This window comes from Neolamprologus brichardi, chromosome 7 (genome assembly GCF_056152115.1).
Source record: "Neolamprologus brichardi isolate AB-2024 chromosome 7, ASM5615211v1, whole genome shotgun sequence".
Lineage (NCBI taxonomy): Eukaryota > Metazoa > Chordata > Actinopteri > Cichliformes > Cichlidae > Neolamprologus > Neolamprologus brichardi.
This window is the reverse complement of record NC_142110.1, coordinates 66379860-66400680: the sequence shown is the minus strand read 5'-3', so window position 1 is coordinate 66400680 and position 20821 is coordinate 66379860. Positions and strand designations below refer to the sequence as shown.

The 20821-nt window shown below is 41.8% G+C and overlaps 1 pseudogene; it reads right to left on the bottom strand.

Moving 5' to 3' along the window:
• Positions 1 to 449: 449 nt before the first annotated feature.
• On the bottom strand, positions 450 to 19948 carry LOC148102320 (uncharacterized; annotated as a pseudogene).
• Between the last annotated feature and the right edge of the window lie 873 nt (positions 19949 to 20821).

Below are 20821 nucleotides of genomic sequence, written 5' to 3'. Positions count from 1 at the left end.
TGAAATTAAGAGAATTACACTTGATAAGAATTCTCAAAATAAGAAAAATATCTAGGCTTTAGACAAGTAAGAGATATCTGAAAACAAGTTGTGAATTAGCTATTCCAAGAACTCTGTTAAGTCAAAAAAGTCAGGCAAAGTATACTGTGTACATGACCTTTATTGGAAACAAACTCTCCAAACAGTAACAAATATTTCAGTCAATCATAGTACACAAAAATTTAAAGACATATCGTAAGTGTAACATTGTTATTTTGTGTTCCTTTTAGAACTGCTAAATCAGTTAGCTACTCAACATATAAAATGTAATAAAAAGAGCATTTGCAATTTTAAACAGAATTTGCAGAACAGATGTGTTTAAAGAAAAAGTACTTTGTATTACATTAATAAGAATAATAATAAAAAAAAAAAGAATTCAAGACCTAAGTTACATCTTGCTCAAACAGCTCTACGTTCAATAAAAATTCCTACAGCCTGCCATGACTTTTTTTGTATGAGCCTGTGGTGTCTTGCTCATGGATTTTGTCCTTTAACACTTCAGTCTGAATGACAGACAGAAGCGTTGACACACATTTAGGATAGGTGAGATGCAGGGTGTAGTAGTATGCCATAAGATACAGCAAACCTTCTCCAAGGTCATCTGTGGCAAATGTGGTAATGGGAGTGGTTCCAACTGCAATAAGACAGCGGGACCCTTCAAAGAGCAGAACGGGGCTGACGCTGGATCTTCTGTTGGCAAAAGAAAAACAAAGACAAAATTGTACAATGTACAGAGAAACTTCAAAGCTATCAGGGTAGTTCAAATACTTAACCACAAGTAGACTTCACTTTATTGATTCCTTTGGGGTGCACCCCTGGGGTGATACATGAATGATGACAACCATAGATCAGATGCGCTACAGACCATATTAATCTTTTTTTTCTTTAGATTGACAAATACTGTATAGAAAATCCCAAAATATTCATGCCATTGAAAAAATGTAATAAATTCTGCCTCATCACCGTTAGGATTATGTCTTTACACACTTTAGGAAATGACAAATATACTGCACCTGTGATAGTTAAATATGTAATTATTTACAATTTCTGTTTTTAATTTCTTTATGATTTTTTTTATTATTTTTATTGACATTTTTGATCTATCAGTGTTTGTGCCATTTCAGATTTCTGCACACTTTTCCAAATATAAACTACATTGTTGGAGGACTTGGCATCGATAAAAAGGTCATATGTCAAATACACTGTTAAAGTGAATGCTTTAGGGGCATTATTTGATAACAAATATGAAGAAACACAGACCTGAAGGACATGAATCAGTGCTTCACTGGCATGTCCCATCTTCTTGGGTGGTACAGCTCATGATGGGAAGAAAGTTAGTAGTGTCCTGAACAGGGCTATGTTTAAACAGAACAGGAAAGAAAGAACTAAATCAACTTTCAGTTCAATATTATTGCCATAATTGTAATCTTTCACTTACAACTGTTGTCACCAGAACTGCTCCTTGGTGGCAAAAGCATGTTTGATCCACCACTTGAATCTGCATCATAATCTTCTCCCTGGTCACATGGTGAGATATCGATGAGACGCCTTTAGTTTCATCCTAAATAAGAAAACAAAAATAGTTATATTACAGGAGTCCTAAACAAAATGTCTTGTGCTAGGTGTTTTGAAATCAAAAGCGGCAAAACTTGCCTCTTTGTAAACTTGAGCCCACAACTGTTTCCTCCTCATAAAATTTTCAGGCCCTGGAAGCAGGTCCCTTAAATCGTCCCTACTGAGGGTGTGGAGCAAGACCTCATCTATGTTGGCAGCTGTAAATAAAAGTCCGTAACTTTCAGAAATGTAAAAGTTTTCTGAAAGATGTAAAAGTACATCTCTTTAAATGTATACATCCTTCTTCCCCCCCCCCCCCCCCCCCCCCCTTTTTTTTTTATTTTTGCACAAGTCGAGGAGCGTGTCAGGTTACATTTCATTGTGTGTTATACTTGTATGACTATGCATGTGACAAATAAAGAACCTTGAACCTGAACCAACTGCCTATCAAATCATTTAACAAATGATCAAAGCTCAGATTAGGCCACTTCATCCAATAAGAAAAAATGTTACCTCAGTTCAGCAAGGTTAAAGTGACCTGATTTATATTAATAGTTTACAACATAACTAATTGGAATTAAATTCATATTTACAACTTACAATAGTTTATATGATTAATCATAATCTGTCTGAAATGAAGCTTAAAGTAAATCTATAGGTAAAGATGGCATTCATAAATGTGCATTATTTTATTCCCTTGTGTTATCTTTAATTTCATCACCCAAACCGGAATTGCAAATAAAATTTGAATAAACTCATGTTGGTTAAATGTAATTTTGATCATAAGACAGTTAAATCTTGATGACTTAAGTAAATCCTCATTTAAGTTAAATATAGATCTGTCCTACACCCCTGTCTTTTTCCATAACAAAAAAAAAAAAAAATGTAAGCAGCATAGAGCGCTGGATGTAAGCCGACAGTTTGACTGGTGCTGGAGCTGCAGCCTTAAGTTATCCATAAGTTAATTCGAAAACAGCGTTGTAAAGTTATGAGCTCGATTGTGAGATTTGTCTCAAACCAGTATGGGTCCTCCCAAGTTGCACATACAAACACACCAAGCACAGTGCAGAGAGAGAGCGCGCAGCTTAAGAAGGAAAAAAAAAACACTGCAGCTTTTTATTTTCCGTGGGTGGGACATCCAAAACGGACTTTTGCAAAGGCGGATATCAACTGTAGTTCTTTTGTCGTATAGCTATGTTAAGTATATTGAACACGAAACTAAATTTACCCAACTAGCACCATTAATAATTTTAAACTCTCACTGCATGCTAACAATTCAGCATACTGAATGAACTAAGCTAGCTAGCTCTTGTGGGGCGGTTTTGGCCAACTACCTAATTGGTAGTGAACTGATAATGCTGCCTTGGCAAAACTTAATATTTGACCACGACTGATGTTACTACAGTAAGTCAAAGCTAAAAGAACCCGAAATGTTTGTGAGCAAAAGTTAATTACCTCAACAGAATCCAGTCCGAACCTGCTCCCTCCCCTTGTAAAACGTGAACATAACATGCATAATGAACCGGCATTAGAAAACAAATTTTAACAAATAACCCATCAATTACTATGACTGTGGTAGTCGTCTTTACAATCACATTACCACACAAGTTAAATGCAGACTTGGTATAAACCACCCCTTCAAACTTGGTATTGACCTCTACTACTCTGCCCGCCAAGAACTTCTTTCAGGTCTTTTCCCCAAACAAGATGGCGTGTTGGAGGTGTGGGATTTGTTTTGTTTTTGTTGCCTTAACATTAAAGTCTCTTTTGAGCCATATTAATACAATTCATAGCCGTAGTCCAGACTTTAGTGTGATATGTGGGATTGATGGTTGTACCGAGGAATACAGGAACCTAACCTAACCTAGTGCTAATACATTATTTAACTTTTTAATATGAACCAGACTATGGAACACTAAAGTGTTAAAAATGTGTCATTTAATTTTTATTTTACATTATGTGTTTTTATAATATTTTATTAAATATTTATTTCACTACGACTTTTTTGTAATAATAGAAGCATTTTGAGACACTTTAATTTTAAGCACCTTTCTCCTCCGTGAATCGCAACCTTATCGTGGTGGAGGGGTTTGTGTGTCCCAGGGATCCCAGGGGCTATGTTGTCTGGGGGCTTTTGCCCCCTGGTAGGGTCTCCCATGGCAAATTGGTCCTGGGTGAGGGACCAGACAAAGAGCGATTCAAAAGACCCTTATGAAAAAAACACAGAGGGAACAGTTTACCCTGCCTGGGATAGGGTTACCGGGGCCCCGCCCTGGAGCCAGGCCCGGGGAGGGTGCCCGAGGGCGAGCGTCTGGTGGCCGGGCCTTAGTCCATGGGGCCCGGCCGGGCACAGCCCGAAGAGGAGACATGGGCCCATCCTCCCGCAGGCCCACCACCCGCAGGAGGCGCCATAGGGGTCGGGTGCATTGTGTGCCGGGTGGCGGCCAGGAGCGGAGGCCCTGGCGGACTGACCCCCGGCTGCCAAGACTGGCAATAGGGACATGGAATGTCACCTCTCTGGTGGGGAAGGAGCCTGAGTTAGTGCGTGAGGTTGAGAGGTACCGGCTAGATATAGTCGGGCTCACCTCTACGCACGGCTTGGGCTCTGGAACCAGTCTCCTGGAGAGGGGCTGGACTCTGTCTCAGTCTGGAGTTGCCCCTGGTGAGAGGCGGCGGGCTGGGGTGGGTATTCTAATATCCCCTCGGCTTGCTGCTGGTACGTTGGGGTTTTTCCCGGTGGACGAGAGGGTTTGTTCCCTGCGCCTTAGGGTCGGGGAACGGGTCCTGACTGTCATCTGCGCTTATGCGCCGAGTGGCAGTTTGGAGTACCCAGCCTTCTTAGAGTCCCTGGGGGGGGTGCTGGAAGGTGCTCCACCTGGAGACTCTGTTGTCCTGCTGGGAGACTTCAATGCTCACGTGGGTAACGACAGCGAGACCTGGAGAGGCGTGATTGGGAGGAACGGCCTCCCTGACCTGAACCCGAGCGGTGCTTTGTTATTGGACTTCTGTGCTAATCACAGTTTGGCCATAACGAACACCTTGTTCGAACATAAGAGTGTCCATAAGTGCACGTGGCACCAGGACGCTCTAGGCCGTAGGTCGATGATCGATTTTGTAATCGTATCACCAGACCTGCGACCATATGTTCTGGACACTCGGGTAAAGAGAGGGGCTGAGCTGTCAACTGATCACCACCTGGTGGTGAGTTGGATCAGGTGGCGGGGGAGGACGCTGGACAGACCTGGTGCACCTAAACGCGTAGTGAGGGTGTGCTGGGAACGACTAGCAGAGGCCCCAGTCCGCGAGATCTTCAACGCACACCTCCGGCAGAGCTTCAACAGCATTCCGAGGGAGGCGGGGGACATCGAGTCCGAATGGACCATGTTCAGCGCCTCCATTGCCGAAGCTGCTGCATTGAGCTGCGGCCGCAAGGTGGTTGGTGCCTGTCGTGGTGGTAATCCCCGAACCAAATGGTGGTCACCAGAGGTGAAGGGAGCCACCAGGCTGAAGAAGGAGTCCTATCGGGCTTGGTTAGCCTGTGGGACTCCGGAGGCAGCCGACAGGTATCGACAGGCCAAGCGGAATGCGGCTCGGGCAGTGGCTGAAGCAAAAACTCGGGTGTGGGAGGAGTTCGGAGAGGCCATGGAAAAAGACTTTCGGACTGCCTCGAAGAGGTTCTGGCAAACCGTCAGGCGTCTCAGGAGGGGAAAGCGGTGCTCTACCTGCACTGTGTATAGTGCTGGCGAAGCGCTGCTGACGTTGACTGAGAAAATTGTCAGGCGGTGGAAGGAATACTTCGAGGACCTCCTTAATCCCACTGACGCGTCTTCCGAGTAGGAAGCAGAGTCTGGGGATGAGGGGAATGACCCGCCAATTTCCAGGGGCGAGGTCACTGAGGCAGTTAAACAACTCCTTGGTGGGAGAGCCCCTGGTGTTGATGAGGTCCGCCCCGAGTTCCTGAAGGCTCTGGACGTTGTAGGGCTGTCCTGGTTGACACGCCTCTGCAATGTTGCGTGGAGATCAGGGGCAGTACCCGTGGATTGGCAGACCGGGGTGGTGGTCCCCATCTTTAAGAAGGGGGACCGGAGGGTGTGTTCCAACTACAGGGGGATCACACTCCTCAGCCTCCCCGGGAAAGTCTATGCCAGGGTGCTGGAAAGGAGAGTTCGTCCGCTAGTCGAACCTCTGATGCAGGAGGAACAATGCGGTTTTCGTCCTGGTCACGGAACACTGGACCAGCTCTTCATCCTCTCGAGGCATTCGACCGTGTCCCTCGGGGTGTCCTGTGGGAGGTGTTGCGGGAGTATGGGGTGTCTAGCCCATTGCTACGGGCCATTCGATCCCTATACAACCGTTGCAAGAGCTTGGTTCGCATTGCCGGCAATAAGTCGGACTCGTTCCCGGTGGTTGATGGGCTCCGCCAGGGCTGCCCTTTGTCACCGGTTCTGTTCATAATTTTTATGGACAGGATTTCTAGGCGCAGCCAAGTGGCGGAGGGCTTTCGCTTTGGTGGCCTCAGGATCTCATCTCTGATCTTTGCGGATGATGTGGTTCTGTTGGCTTCATCGGGTGAGGGCCTCCAGCTCGCACTGGAGCGGTTCGCAGCCGAGTGTGAAGCAGCGGGAATGAGGATCAGCACCTCCAAATCTGAGGCCATGGTTCTCAGCCGGAAAAGGGTGGAGTGCCCAGACCCGGGGATGAGGTCCTGCCCCAAGTGGAGGAGTTCAAGTATCTTGGGGTCTTGTTCGCGAGTGATGGGAGAAGGGAGCCGGAGATCGACAGACGGATTGGGGCTGCGGCTGCAGTAATGCAAACGCTGCACCGGTCCGTCGTGGTGAAGAGGGAGCTGAGTGTAAAAGCGAAGCTCTCAATTTACCGGTCGATCTACGTCCCTACCCTCACCTATGGCCACGAGCTGTGGGTAGTGACCGAAAGGACGAGATCGCGGATACAAGCGGCAGAAATGAGCTTCCTCCGAAGGGTGGCTGGCATCTCCCTTAGAGATAGGGTGAGAAGTTCGGCCATCCAGGAGGGGCTCAGAGTAGAGCCGCTGCTGCTCCACATCGAAAGGAGCCAGCTGAGGTGGTTTGGGCATCTGACAAGGATGCCCCCTGGGCGCCTCCTGGGTGAGGTGTTCCAGGCATGTCCCACCGGGAGGAGGCCCCGGGGCAGACCCAGGACACGCTGGAGAGATTATATCTCTCGGCTGGCCTGGGAACGCCTTGGAGTTCCCCCGGATGAGCTGGAGGAGGTGGCTGGGGAGAGGGAGGTCTGGGCCTCTTTGCTTAGGCTGCTGCCCCCGCGACCAGGCCCCGGATAAAGCGGATGAAGATGGATGGATGGATATTTCACTACGACTTTTTTGTAATAATAGAAGCATTTTGAGACACTTTAATTTTAAGCACCTGTTTAAGCAGCAGCCAATGAGCGTTCAGATCCCACCCACTGACCCTGATTGCCTGACTAAGAAATTCAGTTGTTAAATGACCTTCTGAAATAAATACACCAATATGAAAAACCCCATTATGAAACAAAAACAGACTTTGGGAAAAAGACATTTTGGAATATAAACTGATTGAATTTAATAAAATGTCTCAAAAAATGTTCTATAATTCATAAAAATAAATTAATGCTACTTTAGCTTCAAGTGACAGACTCAAACAATCCTCTGGACAAATGCTTATATTGATCAAGATTTTGCCATTCTTATTGGACAGTCTTGTAGAGAAAAATCCCTTTATCCAGTTTATTTTGGATTTAATAGAAATTGTTAAAATACTTTTTGCCCCAGTTGTGTCTTTACAAACTGTGTCCAAACTAAAAAAATTATAGAAGATCATCTTAAACAAGCCAGTCAATTGTTCCATGAAAACAATGTAATCCCAAAGCAACATTACATGCTGCATCTTCCCTCTCAGATTATTGCCCTGGGACCTGTAATACGTCATATGTGCATAAGATTCAAGTCTAAACAGTTTTTTTAAACAATGGTCAGCCAAATTAAACTTTAAGAATGTGTGCAAGTCTCTTGTAAACCACAATCAGCTGCTGGAGTGTTGTTAAAGTGATGATATGATATATGATATGATATTTGTAAATGAGAAAGAACTAGGTCCTGCATCACAGGTTGCTAAAATGGAGCATTTGCAATCAAGGTTGTAGAATTTTTGGGGGATTGAAGATGCTATACATCATGCCGTTAGAGTAAAGTGGCTTATTTTACATGGTAACAAATACATCTGTGACAGGTCTCTTATACTCATTTCAGCAAATGGTTTAAACCCTATCTTTGGACTTAAAAACCTGAAATAAATATACCTTCCAATGATTGACTTTCTTATTTCAAAGAAAAAGGTGAATGTTTCTTATTTTGAGATATTTTTTTTGTTTTACACTTTATCTAAAAGCTATTTTTGCTTGAAAATACATGTAAAATGGTTCATTTTTAGATATACAGTCTAAATAAGAAATAAAAGCATTATATACTTGAAACAAGTCTAATCATCTAACACATGCGACTGGAAACTAGCTTGTAATGTTCAAAACAAGATGGACAAGATAATCTGGCTAAATTTAAGACAATAAATCTTGTTAAGCTACAATTAATTTGCAGTGCAGGGTGATATGGTACTACAAGGTCATTAAGATAAGATGGGGCCTGATTATTTAAGACCTTGTATGTGATGAGCAGGATTTTGAATTCAATTCTGGATTTAACAGGAAGCCAATGAAGGGAAGCCAATACTGGAGAAATACGCTCTCTCTTTCTAGTCCCTGTCAGTACTCTTGCTGCAGCATTTTGGATTAACTGAAGGCTTTTTAGCGAGTTTTTAGGACATCCTGATAATAATGAATTACAGTCGTCCAGCCTGGAAGTAATAAATGCATGAACTAGTTTTTTAGCATCACTCTGAGACAGGATATTTCTAATTTTAGAGATGTTGCGCAAATGGAAGAACGCAGTCTTACATATTTGTTTAATATGTGCGTTGAAGGACATGTCCTGGTCAAAAATGACTCCAAGGTTCCTCACAGTGTTACTGGAGGCCAAGGTAATGCCATCCAGAGTAAGAGTCTGGTTAGATACCATATTTCTAAGATTTTCAGGGCCGAGTACAATGACCTCAGTTTGATCTGAATTAAGAAGCAGAAAGTTAGTGGCCATCCAGGTCTTTATGTCTTTAAGACATTCCTGCAGTTTAACTAATTGGTGTGTGTTACCTGGCTCCATGGACAGATAGAGCTGGGTGTCATCTGCATAGCAGTGAAAATGTATGCTATGTCTTCTAATGATGCTGCCTAGGGGAAGCATGTATAATGTAAACAGAATTGGTCCTAGCACTGAACCCTGTGGAACTCCATAATTAACCTCAGTGTGTGAAGAGGACTCTCCATTTACATGTACAAATTGGAGTCTATTAGATAGATATGATACAAACCACTGCAGTGCAGTACCTGTAATACCTACAGCATGCTCTAATCGCTCTAATAGGATATTATGGTCAACAGTATCGAATGCTGCACTAAGGTCTAGCAGGACAAGCACAGAGATGAGTCCACTGTCAGAGGCCATAAGAAGATCATTTGTAACCTTCACTAAAGCTGTTTCTGTGCTGTGATGAGCTCTGAAACCTGACTGAAACTCTTCAAATAAACCATTCCTCTGCAGATGATCTGTTAGCTGTTTGACAACTACTCTTTCAAGGATGTTTGATATGAAAGGAAGGTTGGAGATTGGCCTATAATTAGCTAAGACTGCTGGGTCTACAGATGCTTTTTGATTAAAGGTTTAACTACAGCCAGCTTGAAGGCCTGTGGTACATAGCCGATTATTAGAGATAGGTTGATCATTTTTAAGATCGAAGAATTAATTAATGGCAGGACTTCTTTGAGCAGTTTTGTAGGAATGGGGTCTAAAAGACACGTTGATGGTTTGGAGGAAGTAATTAGTGAAGTTAACTCAGAAAGATCAATTGGAGAAAAAGAGTCTAACTTAACATCAATGGTACTAAGACTAGCTGTAGATAATATTACATCTGTGGGATGATTATTGGTAATTTTTTCTCTAGTGATAAGAATTTTATTTGTGAAGAAGTTCATGAAGTCATTACTAGTTAACGTTAAAGGGAAGCTCTGACTGTTTGTCAGCCTGGCTACAGTGCTGAAGAGAAACCTGGGGTTGTTCTTATTTTCTTCAATCAGTGACGAATACACCGGAAAAAATGGCCCTCCAAAAACAAGAAAAAAAACTTAATACAAGATATTTTAGCTTGACATAAGTGAAAAAATCTGCCAATGGAACAAGTGAAAATTCTCTTGACAAGATTTCTTGAAATAAGACAGTTTATTAAGCCTTACAAGATCTTGAAATTAGCCAGAAAAACTCATTCTTAGCTATATTTTACTAGTGTTGTGAAGTTTTGTGTCTCATAATAAGTTTGTGACGCTCAAAAGTAGCATTTTCCCCTCAAAAGTAGCTTTTTCTTTTTTAAACCTTCCAACATCACACTCTTTGTTTTAAGTGTATATAACTTATTTTCAGTTCTAAAATGTGACACTGTTTTAGATTTAAGTCCAACACCTTACATGAAATAAGATTAGAAACTGGCATTTTGAGACAAAATTTATTTAAGTTAGCATTCTTTTACTAGTATTTTTGTAATAATTCTCCATTTCTAGTGCATTTACCTTTCTATACAGCAATAATACTGTTCTAGATTCAAGACATTTACCTACTGCTTATAAGACAAAAAAATGAAAACTATAGATTTGCAGAGCAGCAACTTTATTGGTAAAGCCCCATAAACAGAGAGGACTGCATTAAAGAAGCCATTTTGCAGTGACTTTTTGTTCTGCCCAATCTGGCCCTTAATACACTGCTAAAATCTGTGCATTGCACAGGCACAATTCAAAGCACAGACAAACACACTGCTGGCATACTAAAACTGCTCAACCTGTAACATTTGTTATTAATACAAAGTGTTTTTATCATTTAAATTAAAAGGTCCTGGGCTATATTAACATGGACATTTGACAACATTCTTCAAACAATACTAGGGATGCACCGATACCGGTACCGGTATCGGGTATCGGCCTCGATACCACATTTTCTAAAGTTCTCGTACTTCTACTTAAAAGTCGATACCGAGGACCGATACCACGGTCTGAGACCTCTCTATGTTTGAGCGGCATGTAAGGGGTTAATCACAGGCGCCGAGTGCCCGCCCCCAGGCCCCGGCTGCAGCTCAGAGCGGGGAGAAAGTGAGGCGAGACAAGTCAGCTGTGTGGAACTATATCAAAAAGTGAACGAAGACGCGAAAACAAAGGCGGACTGCAAATTGTGCTCAGCGAAATTGTCCAGAGGAGGCTCTAAAGGTAGCGCATTTAACACAAGCAATTTAATCAAGCACCTAAAATCCCAACACAACAAGTACAAAGAGTTTACCCACGCTTATTTACCCATGCTTATTTACCCATGCTTATTAGCACAGAGGAGCATAGCTGATGCTACAGCAGTGGGACAGAAAATAGTTGGGCATTTTAAACACTCTGCCTTAGCCTACTCCCGCCTCGAGGACATTCAGGGACAGCTCAACCAGCCAATAAAGAGACTGCAGCAGGACGTACAGACGCACTGGAACAGCACGTATTACATGCTCCAGTCCCTCATTGAGCAAAAGCGAGTGCACGAACTCCCTGACTATCTCACCATTCACCAATGGGCTCTTATGGAGACGACTGTTGCCATCCTCGCCCCCTTTGAGGAACTAACTAAAAAAGTGAGCAGCTACGACGCACTAGCCTCTGATGTCATCCCAGCTGTGACTGTGCTAGTGAGACTTCTAAACAGAGAAACAGACGAACAAATTTAAAATTGAATTTTGTTTTTTAATAATTATTTATTCTGTAATATGTTGCATACAACCTGCTTTTCATTGTAAATAAATGTTCTTAATTCCAAACTAGTCCCTTGTTTGTTTTTTGTTAAAATATAGGACGAAAGCTGTTACCTGCAAATTTAAATCATGTTTTTATTAAGTACTCGGTATCGGCGAGTACTGAAATGCAAGTACTCGTACTCGTTTCCAAAAAAGTGGTATCGGTGCATCCCTAAACAATACCATTGTAAAATTATCATTAAGGGTGCACGGAGACTATCTGCTGAATACACTGTAGCCTAAACTCAACATTAAAAAAAAAAACAAAAAAACTTTAAAATCAACTAAAAGCTAGGCAGTCTCTATACTGCACAAACCAAACATAAAATGTCGGCATGTTCGCCAATATTATCGTGCACCCTTAATTATAAACTGGGCTAATCTGGCCAATTTCCAAACAAAAATCAATCGCAACCAACATGGACTGTAGTAGCCTTGGAAGGAGAGAAGAAGTGCTTTCCTATAGTCCACATTGTAACCACACTGGCTCTACTGGCCAATAAAAGCATTCCAGTCAGCCATGCTCTTCTTGTAAGATGATGTGAGATCTTGCTCATGGATTTTGTCCAAGAGAACCTCTGTCTGTATGATGGACAGCAGAGAGGCTACACACTTTGGGTATGTAAGGTGTAGGGTATAATAGTAGGCCATAAGGTATAAAGCACCCTCCGTAACCTCGTCTTTTGGAAACTTGGTTATTGGCACATCGCCTACCGCTAGGATGCAGTTGGACGGACTCACGATCAGGACTGGGCAGGAGAGAGGACGTTTCATCAAATAGGTATTAGGGTCTTCTTGGTCCTTTAAAACATAACACAGACATACTTTTGTAAGGATTATGCACTTTTGTTTCAACAAAATTAAAGCTAAATTACAACAAAAGTTGAAGTTGTGAGAAACTACATCTGAATTTGCTACTTTTAATTATTCTCAATGCAATTACTGTTCACATATGTCTAGCCTTCCTGAAAAACATAAAACCAAGGCTACATTTAATTGGTTATCATTGAGGTGATAAAATCTGCTACCACATAATACATCCATGTTTGTATTTACTGGCCACAGTGATCTAACTTGTGAGAATCCGCATTCCCCAAAAATATGTTCTAGGTACCTTTGAAGGATTAGAACATACAGTATGTGAATATGAAACACTTTGGCACTCATCAGAAGAAGCCCCCCCCCCCCCCCCCCCAGTACTGCTGTCACAAAAAAAAGTAACAAAAAAAACAAACAACCCCCCCCCAAAAAAAAACAAAAACAAAAAAACAACAACAGAAAGCTACATTTTGCACAGCTCACCTCAAGGACATGCACCAGAGCCTCACTTGCATCTCATACGATGAGTTGGATGGGAACAATGATGGTAGCACACGTAGGATCTCGAGAGCCTGTTCAGCTGTACAGAAAAAAGAATCATCATCTCATTACCACACTTGAACAAAATACTCAAGATTAAAATTGATCAAAAAGGTATACAATTGAAAAACAAACAAAAAAAACCCCACATTTGGCCAGTGATTGGATAAAAGGTGAACAAGACACTAACACGGCAATTAAACCTGTAGTCCATAGTTTTAACTTGTTAAAGTAACCTAAAACATGCTTAAATGTGACTATCCGACCATGTTCTCTGATTTAAAGTAGGTAATTTGTCATACTTTTTATTTCCCCCAACTCCCTCCTCCTGCCTCTACAACAAAACAAATCAGTCAAGCGAGCTTAGAGCGTTGACCAATAGGTTTGTGTAATCTCTAGAGGGAGCTGTCAGTCAATTAATATGCACCCCAGCTTGCACAACAATGGAGCGACATGCCTAAGTCAGCTTTTAATAAGCCAGAAGGAACACTGTAGAGCAACCAAAACAAGGAGTACCAATCCCTGGACTGCCTTCTACTTCACAAAGAAAATTTAAGCAGTTTAAAAGTCCCTCAAAAACTGCGGTTATACGTTTACGGCAGTTGAGCAGAATTTGCTTTTAAAAGATGGATGCAGCTTCATGATGTACAAGGGCTCAAAACTGATATAAAGTTGTCTAAAGTTTTACCTGTCTAAAGTTTCTTTTAGACAGGTAAAACACAAAATTTATTTTAGGGAACTGTCAACTTTTTTTTTTTTTTTTTAAAGGGGTGTAGATAATTGCTGTACACTGTGTTTACAGTAGGCTAATATGACTCTAGCTTGAATGCTAACTGGACCTACATTGCATTAATGTCAGTCTGTAAACTTCATGCTAACTCAGGAGGGGAGGGACGGGAACGAAAAGGGCTTTAACTTGCACTGTAAGTTATGTTGGCTCACTGATTAGTGCAGCGCTCAACCTTTCACTACATCGGCCTGTTGGTTTTTATTTTTAGCCTTTGAGTCTGTTTTCCCTGCGCGTGACTTGTAGGAGGTGTGGCTTTCAGCTCCTTCCAGAAGGAGAGGGGGAGTGGGGGATTAGACCTTTAAAATTTCAAAATCTCCTCCTCCTGTCCTCAGTGACATCACTTTACGGACTACTGCTTTAACATGCCTTAAGATCCAAACTATACTCTGATCACCAATAACACAAAACATCATTGCTTACCTTTATCCATTCCCATTGGGGGTTTCAGCATCTTTTTCCATACACCAAAAAACTGCACCTTCTGGCAGAAATCATTCAATTCAATTCAATTCAATTCAATTTTATTTATATAGCGCCAAATCACAACAAATGTCGCCTCAAGGCACTTCATAGATACAGAGAAAAGCCCAACAATCATATGACCCCCTATGAGCAAGCACTTTGGCGACAGTGGGAAGGAAAAACTCCCTTTTAACAGGAAGAAACCTCCGGCAGAACCAGGCTCAGGGAGGGGCGGCCATCTGCTGCGACCGGTTGGGGTGAGAGAAGGAAGACAGGATAAAAGACATGCTGTGGAAGAGAGACAGAGATTAATAACAGATATGATTCAATACAGAGAGGTCTGTTAACACATAGTGAGTGAGAAAGGTGACTGGAAAGGAAAAACTACTTTTACTTGAGTACATTTGTGAAGAAGAAACGGTACTTTTACTCCGCTACATTTGCCAAATTTGACTCGTTACTTTTTTAAAAAATAATTAGTTTAACACATTAGATAACATGCCACCAGTGGAGTTTCCGGTAATTTTTTTTACCAATGAGATGTGGCCATGCAGTCACATGACCAGTTTGAAACTGTGGCGGACAGAGCGGCCCAAGCGTTTCAAAGTAGCGGACACACGGAAAGAAGAAACATGAAAACCTGGCAGAGCCAGTCGTCTACGCTAGAGCTGAAGAGGATGAATGTTTCGCTTAAAAGCTGTACAAAAGAACAGCTATGTCTTCAGTGAGAGCCAAAACAAACCTACTTTTCAGCGTGAAAAAACTCATCTCGTGTAACCTGAGGAAACGGTAAGTTTTCTCTAAATATCTTTTTAGCTGTGGTTAGCTGGATGTCAGTCTTATGTTACAGTAGCTGTGTCAAGCTCGAGCTGTGAGTCATATTTTCGGCGTTACGTTGTAGTGAAATAAGTTTGTGGGTGTTTTGTGCAGCTTCGGCTGTCCTTTTAACTGCACGCTGGTTAGCTAGCGTGAGCTATAAGCTAACAGCTAGCCTCTAGTTAATGACGCTAGAGTTCAACGCACATGTAAACAGCTCATCTCTACTGCTTTAACTGTTAAAACAGAAGGCAATACTGCGGCTGACAGGATTTATTATGTGAAACAGCAGCTTGTTTAGTTTAAACAGTCTGCATTAAGCTGGGCAAACACTGCGATTTTTTTCAGTCACGTTATTCAGCTCCTGCTCAAACTGTACAGTTGAATCTCGGGTTAAAATTCAATTCAATTCAATTTTATTTATATAGCGCCAAATCACAACAAATGTCGCCTCAAGGCGCTTCATAGATACAGAGAAAAGCCCAACAATCATATGACCCCCTATGAGCAAGCACTTTGGCGACAGTGGGAAGGAAAAACTCCCTTTTAACAGGAAGAAACCTCCGGCAGAACCAGGCTCAGGGAGGGGCGGCCATCTGCTGCGACCGGTTGGGGTGAGAGAAGGAAGACAGGATAAAGACATGCTGTGGAAGAGAGACAGAGGTTAATAACAGATATGATTCAATGCAGAGAGGTCTGTTAACACATAGTGAGTGAGAAAGGTGACTGGAAAGGAAAAACTCAATGCATCATGGGAATCCCCGGCAGCCTACATCTATTGCAGCATAACTAAGGGAGGATTCAGGGTCACCTGGTCCAGCCCTAACTATATGCTTTAGCAAAAAGGAAAGTTTTAAGCCTAATCTTAAAAGTAGAGATAGTGTCTGTCTCCCGAATCCAAACTGGAAGCTGGTTCCACAGAAGAGGGGCCTGAAAACTGAAGGCTCTCCCTCCCATTCTACTTTTAAATACTCTAGGAACAACAAGTAGGCCTGCAGAGTGGGAGCGAAGTGCTCTAATAGGGTAATATGGTACTACAAGGTCATTAAGATAAGATGGGGCCTGATTATTTAAGACCTTGTATGTGAGGAGCAGGATTTTGAATTCAATTCTGGATTTAACAGGAAGCCAATGAAGGGAAGCCAAAACAGGAGAAATATGCTCTCTCTTTCTAGTCCCTGTCAGTACTCTTGCTGCAGCATTTTGGATTAACTGAAGGCTTTTCAGTGAGTTTTTTGGACATCCTGATAATAATGAATTGCAGTAGTCCAGCCTGGAAGTAATAAATGCATGAACTAGTTTTTCAGCATCACTCTGAGACAGGATATTTCTAATTTTAGAGATGTTGCGCAAATGGAAGAACGCAGTCTTACATATTTGTTTAATATGTGCGTTGAAGGACATATCCTGGTCAAAAATGACTCCAAGGTTCCTCACAGTGTTACTGGAGGCCAAGGTAATGCCATCCAGAGTAAGAATCTGCTTAGATACCATATTTCTAAGCTTTTCAGCGCCGAGTACAATGACCTCAGTTTTATCTGAGTTAAGAAGCAGAAAGTTAGTGGCCATCCAAGTCTTTATGTCTTTAAGACATTCCTGCAGTTTAACTAATTGGTGTGTGTTACCTGGCTCCATGGACAGATAGAGCTGGGTGTCATCTGCATAGCAGTGAAAATGTATGCTATGTCTTCTAATGATGCTGCCTAGGGGAAGCATGTATAATGTAAACAGAATTGGTCCTAGCACTGAACCCTGTGGAACTCCATAATTAACCTCAGTGTGTGAAGAGGACTCTCCATTTACATGCACAAATTGGAGTCTATTAGATAGATATGATACAAACCACTGCAGTGCAATACCTGTAATACCTACAGCATGTTCTAATCGCTCTAACAGGATATTATGGTCAACAGTATCGAATGCTGCACTAAGGTCAAGAAGGACAAGCACAGAGATGAGTCCACTGTCAGAGGCCATAAGAAGATCATTTGTAACCTTCACTAAAGAAGCTGTTTCTGTGCTGTGATGAACTCTGAAACCTGACTGAAACTCTTCAAATAAACCATTCCTCTGCAGATGATCTGTTAGCTGTTTGACAACTACTCTTTCAAGGATTTTTGATATGAAAGGAAGGTTGGAGATTGGCCTATAATTAGCTAAGACTGCTGGGTCTAGAGATGGCTTTTTGAGTAAAGGTTTAACTGCAGCCACCTTGAAGGCCTGTGGTACATAGCCGATTATTAGAGATAGGTTGATCATATATAAGATCGAAGAATTAATCAATGGCAGGACTTCTTTGAGCAGTTTTGTAGGAATGGGGTCTAAAAGACACGTTGATGGTTTGGAGGAAGTAATTATTGAAGTTAACTCAGAAAGATCGATTGGAGAAAAAGAGTCTAACTTAACATCAATGAAACTAGGAGTAGCTGTAGATAATATTACATCTGTGGGATGATTATTGGTAATTTTTTCTCTAATGATAAAAATTTTATTTGTGAAGAAGTTCATGAAGTCATCACTAGTTAACGTTAAAGGGATGGTTGGCTCAAAAGAGCTCTGACTTTTTGTCAGCCTGGCTACAGTGCTGAAGAGAAACCTGGGGTTGTTCTTATTTTCTTCAATCAGTGATGAGTAGTAAGCAGTTCTGGCTTTGCGGAGGGCTTTCTTATAAAGCAACAAACTATTTCTCCAGGCTAAATGATGATCCTCTAAATTTGTGACACGCCATTTCCTCTCCAGATTACGAGTCATCTGCTTTAGGGTACGTGTTTGAGAATTATACCACGGGGTCAGGTACTTCTGATTAGAGACCTTAGTTTTCACCGGAGCTACAGTATCCAGAGTCGTACGTAGTGAGGAGGTGAAATTATTAACAAGATAATCGACCTCTGTTGGGGTAGCGTTCAGATAGCTGCTCTGCTCTGTGATGGTACAGGGCATTGACGATGATAACAGTGGCTGGATTATATTCTTAAACTTAGTTACAGCGCTTTCAGAAAGACATCTACTTTGATAAAGTCCACTCTCCACTGCTGCGTAATCAATTATTGTAAATGTAAATGTTATCAAGAAATGATCAGACAGGAGAGGGTTTTCAGGAAACACTGTTAAATGTTCAGTTTCTATGCCATATGTTAAAACAAGATCTAGAGTGTGATTAAAGTGGTGGGTGGGTTCTTTTACATTTTGAGAGAAACCAATTGAGTCTAACAACAGATTAAATGCCATGTTGAGGCTGTCATTTTTAGCATCAACATGGATGTTAAAATCACCCACAATAATTATTTTATCTGAGCTCAGAACTAAATTAGATATAAAGTCTGAGAAATCAGACAGAAACTCTGTGTAAGGCCCAGGTGGACGATAGATGATAACAAGTAAGACTGGTTTCTGAGTTTCACAGCTGGGGTGGACAATGTTAAGCATCAGGCTTTCAAATGAATTAAAAGTCTGTCTTGGTCTTTCATTAATTAATAGACTGGTGTGAAAAATTGCTGCCACCTTTCCTTCAGTTCATTGATGAAGTTGCCATTATCTTTATCCAAAATGCGATGAAGCTCTTCCATCACCTATAAAATATTCAGCATATCAATACAAACATGTCAATACTTCACTGAGGACCAAGGAGTTGGTATGATAAACATTGTGTTTGGTTTGAATCACGTGCATTCAATAATGACTTACATGTCCAATGTCCTTGAAGCAATGATATATGCTTCTAGAACCTTTTTGTGTCTGTCATCCTCCCGAATAGTATTTGAATCAATTAATGCTCTTCTGGCTGAAAATTCCAAATCCAGGAGCTTAGAGAACCTGGTGGTTTGGGTTTTTTCTTTTAAACAAAGTTTGTAGGGTCTTGTTGAGCTTGGCCAAGGTTGCTGGACGGTAGGTGTCTGGACCGTTGATATCTGCAGGCTTGTTTGCTGCAAGACACATAATTACATAACAAATATCTCTCACTTTAAAATAAAAATCTTATGTCATTAAAATGACAGATGTCAGAAATCTGCCATAAAAAAATATGTATATACATACATACACACACACACACACATATATATACACATATACATATATATATATATGTGTGTGTGTATATATGTATGTGTATAGATCAATACTGGCGTCCGACAAGGATGCGTGCTATCCCCTTTCCTCTTCCTGTTGGTAATTGACTTCATCATGCAATGATCAGTTGACCAAGCTGGCATTGGTGTGCCCTGGCATGAAGCGCGTAATCTCACTGACTTGGACTTCGCAGATGACATCGCCCTGCTGGGCTCGACTCAGGAAGACCTCCAAAAGTTGACCGCGGCCCTGCAGAGAGAGGCGACGAAAGTTGGATTAAGAATCAGCGCCAAAAAAACCAAGGTACTCCGAGTTGGCTATGCACGTGCCCGCATTCCTGTCATGATCAACCAACAACGTGCTGATGAGGTGGAGAATTTTACATATCTTGGCAGCATCATCTCGAATGACGGGGTCTCTGATCGGGATGTCGACGCTAGAGTAGGGAAGGCAGTTGGTGTCCTGCGACGTCTCCAACCTATTTGGAACTCGACCTCCCTGAATGTTAGGGTCAAGATCAGACTACTGAACTCTATCGTCTTCCCTACTGCACTTTACGCTAGTGAAACCTGGCGCTCAACAAGTGCAATTATTCAACACCTGAACGTGCTTCAACAACGTGGCCTGCGGCGAATCCTGAGAATTTCCTACCGGGACCAAATAACAAATGAGGAGGTCCTACGAAGAGCAGGCACCTGCCCATTAGCCGATGTTGTTGCAGAAAGGCGCTTCCACTTTGCGGGCCATATTTTACACCTACCCCCTCATCGACCCAGCTAAGATTGCCATGACATGGCGTCCACAGACTGGCAAGCGAAAGCAAAGCTGACCAAAGACTACATGGCGTCGAACATTCATGGACAATCTGAGAACTGTCGACATTGCCTGGGACGAAGCTGAAGCAGTCGCTGCTGACCGACATCGATGGAGATCACTAGCTGCCCGATGCACCGCCCGGCGTAGGAGGAACTAAGTGCTAAGTAAGTGTATACACATACATATATATCCCAAAAGTTAATCAATTAAATGTTAATTAGTAAATGTTACTGAGCACTATCCACCTCTAAGGATGAATAAATACACTTGCATAAGTAACACAAATAACTACAAATGGTCCTAAAATGAGGAAATGATCATGTGAAGTAGAAGGTAAAAATTAACTTAAACATCATAGACCACATCATTTATAAAAGAATTTAATTTACACACTTCCGTGTTCATACACCTATGTAAAAAAAAAAGTCAATTTAATCTGTTTAAAAATAAAACTTGCATACATTACCCCTTAAAATCGACACTGTGACCTCATCGAGTTCTTCCATGGTGTTAGCTGATTTAGCTTACTAGTTAGCTCTGCTGGCATTAGCTAGCCTCGTGTAGTCTGTGTTCGGCTGCAATATTACACAATATAAATGGACCGAAACATTTAGAACATTTAAAAGGAGTGTAATATGTACGAAAAAAATGAGCACTGTACAATACATTTTAACTTACTTCCAATGAAACACGGATGCAAAGAACTCTCGGACAGTAGTGGCAGGCACATGGCTGCATGAACTGAAGATGTCCACCAGATCATTTACGACAGTCAGACACAAAGTTCGTCCTCAATTTGCCTGACATTTCTTTGGCTTAAAAGATCCTAAAAGGAAGACTGATTCATTGATTGTTTTTAATCAAAACAACTGTCTCTGTGCATTGCAAATCAACGTTAATTATTATAGGTTAATAAAAGAGAATTTAGTTTACCCCCACATTTACGAAAATTTAGCAGGCGCGTGTAACCATGGTAACG